Raw genomic sequence first — 3,483 nt, forward strand, 5'->3', positions numbered from 1 at the left:
TGCTGCAGCCAGGATTGTCTTCGCACGAGGGCACTCCTCAACGGCGAACAGCTCCGTCGTAAAAGTTTATAGTATGTATTCTGTATAGACAGTGGGTCTTGATTCGTGTCATGACCTGCTGCTGCAGCCAGGATTGTCTTCGCACGAGGGCACTCCTCAACGGCGAACAGCTCCGTCGTAAAAGTTTATAGTATGCATTCTGTATAGACAGTGGGTCTTGATTCGTGTCATGACCTGCTGCTGCAGCCAGGATTGTCTTCTCACGAGGGCACTCCTCAACGGCTAACAGCCCCGTTGTAATACTTTATAAATATTATTTCGTGATATATAACAATAAATATTGATTATATAATTTACTGAATGGTTTTATTTATAAATCTTTATTATAAATTAATAAAAATAAAGGATTTAATTCTACTGTTCCGTGTCTTATTTCCTAAATGAACATCCTATATACATGCACAGATCTGCGCCAAAGCATACAGGCGTATACTTGCTATGCCCAGATCTGAGACAAAGCAAATAGGCAGCTACAAAAGGACGCCATCTTGGATTAGATCTGAGACTAAGCAGATGAGCACTGCAGACAAGGCACGCACACATGCACACAAAATCTAAATAAAACCTGATAATATTTAACCGTTTTTCAATAATATTGTCTATGAAAGGTATAGTAGTGTAATATATGGTAGGAAAGGTTATTTTTCAAGCTTGCCACACAATCTACATACTACAGCATAGACTTGAACAACACAGAGAAAAAAATATTCGAAGAAAGGTAGTGTCAAAATGCCTCCTCTTCAGTTTTTAGACTGTTTTGCTATATAAATGCAATAATTAAGCACATGTTATATATTTTATACAGAAATCAATGTATAATTACGAATCTAAAAGCCTCTACGCGGTCTAGTTTTGACAAAAATACGTTCAAATAAAAGTCCAAAGTACAGTGTTGTGAAATGCAAAATGGTGAAATTGTAGATCTTTTTTGTCATTTTCAAAGTGATATTTATAGGTCTTCTACTGTAAGAAATCGGTAACTGTTTTGGACAATGAATTCCTCAGACGTTTCAGTATGTAAAAACATAAAGTGAAACAAAAATTGGTTAGCAGAGTTTATTGAAAATCGTTCATGTTTGGTAATAAGTGAAATTTTGACAGCAACTCTGTGTTCAAGGGTCTGTGGAAAATAAATAAAAGACATTTTATGATTAGCATACATGGCATAAGATTCGTTATTTATTTAGGATTAAGAAACACCAATCAGTTTAGTGTGTGCCTAACAATTATTTTGAACAATTTGAATATTTCGACAACACTGCGCGCGCGCTCGATTGCCGGCGCGAAACCTTAGCAGTTGGGGGGTGCAGTTTTGCGCGGCTCAATAGCACACCAAAGGTTAAACCCTAACTCTGTACCAAATTTCAGCTCTCTGAGTTTATGGGAAGTACTAGTTCTATTTTATATGGATTAGATTTTCATGATCATCAGTGAGTAAGTGATTGTCATAAATGCGAAACTTTGCTTTCGCTTAACTTCGGAACTAAATTACCTACAGACTTGAAATTTTGGATTTTAAGTATGATTTTAAGACTTACTAGACGACGAAAATTTCTGCGTTCTGGTCTTATCCAGAACCAAATGGTTCCAGTAAAGGAAGAAGTTTGCTTCGCGCTCGCCGTGCCCCCAGATTTATGGAATAGCACATCGGGCAAATGGCAAGCACGCAGCAACGCACTCGTTTGTCGAAATTTCGCATGACCATTCTGCATAAATGTGGCTGAATTTCGTTGACGCAACGTTGAATCTCCTACTTTTATTAAATGTGGGCTTGTTGACATTAACCTATGATTTTATATTATAACCCCATAAAAAGAAATATAATGGTGTTTAATCACACCATCTTGTCCCATGACGCCGATTTGAGATTCTTGGATTGTCCCCGTTTCCTCATGGTCACTAATTTGTCATACTCAATGTAGAAACTGAGATAATTTATGAGATTTTATTACTTAAGTTAGTCAAATTGTGGTAGAGGTATGGTAAATAAAAAACTTTCTTAAAACTTGAATACATTATAATTAGTTATGTAAAAAAATATGTATAAGTAATAATAAGTATACTACACGTGTAGGTACCACTAGATAACGAACACAAAGTTTTAAAGGGTATTTCAATCAGAAAATGGATATTCAGCTATTACAAAAGTTCCGTCTACGGTTCAATACCGATGTCAAAATCCACAACGATCTTCCGTCAATCACAATAAATAAATCACGCAGTCATTATTGTTTTTTGTCGGGCAGCTCCTCGACCGACCGTCCCGCCGCGGCTGAGAGTATTCGGAAGCGGAGCGGGGGCTGCCGCTACTGGCGCGCGTCGGGCGGGCGCGGCGACGGCGGCGGCGGCGCCAGGTGCGTCAGCACCACGTGGTGCGGCCGCGCGCCCGCCGCCGGCAGCAGGCGCGGCGCCGCCGAGCCCGCGCCCGCCCCCACCGTCGCCGGCGCCGGCGCGCGCCGCAGCGCCAGCTGCTGCAGCTGCAGCGTGCGCAGCGCCGGCGCCGCGCCCTCGCCGCCGCCCGAGCCGGACGCGCCTCCCTGCACAAAAAATCGAATCACAAGCCGACTCGACAAACAGGGTGTTGATTTCGATCCTCGCCATATTTAGGGATTTGATTAAGTAGCTTATTCTGATCACGAATCAGTAAAAAAATTAACTTCGTAAAAAATTAAAACGAACTTCTGTCTGCCTACCATGAGTTTACGTTAGGTGTGCTCGCTAGCGACTGCGTAAAAAAATGACATTTAAATGTATGACATATTGTGCAGCGCCCCTAGCGGCTACTTTCAAGAAATAAAATCTTCATAGAATTTTTTGACGTATTCGCTAGCGAACTCACATAACGTAAACTCATGGTAGGCACACAGCTTTAGTAAAGAAAAATATCTATTTATACTAAGTTACCTACTTTTCGTGGCTTCCTTCAGTAGGTTATCCGACATGATAAGCGAGCGATCCGCGTAGCTCGATCGGTGCCGCAGTGTAAACATATTGCATATTGCGAGCCATACAGTGATGTCGCACGGAAAATATTCGCTAAAAATTCCACTTTCGTTTGTAATTTGTTTTTTGGTGGACAATGCGTTTATATAAGTCATAATAGATTACCTAAATAAATATGGTGATGATTGAAATCGACATCCTGTTATAGCTCCATACCCAAGAATCGAATTGAGTCTCCTCGAGCATCTCGGGGTCATCCACCTCGAACCGTTGAAACGGTACCTGAGCGTGAGTTGCGGCGGTGTGATGTAAGATCTTGAGATGGTGTCTCGCGGCGAGCGTCTGCTGGCGGTACAGCAGCTGGGCGGGCGGCTGCGCGGGCGCGGGCGCGGGCGCGCGGGGCTCGGCGGGCGCGCGGCGCCGCGGCTCGGGCTTGGCGGCCGCCACCACCACCCGCTGCGGCGCGGGCGCGGGCGCGGC

This window comes from Ostrinia nubilalis, chromosome 5 (genome assembly GCF_963855985.1).
Source record: "Ostrinia nubilalis chromosome 5, ilOstNubi1.1, whole genome shotgun sequence".
In the NCBI taxonomy this organism is placed as follows: Eukaryota; Metazoa; Arthropoda; class Insecta; order Lepidoptera; family Crambidae; genus Ostrinia; species Ostrinia nubilalis.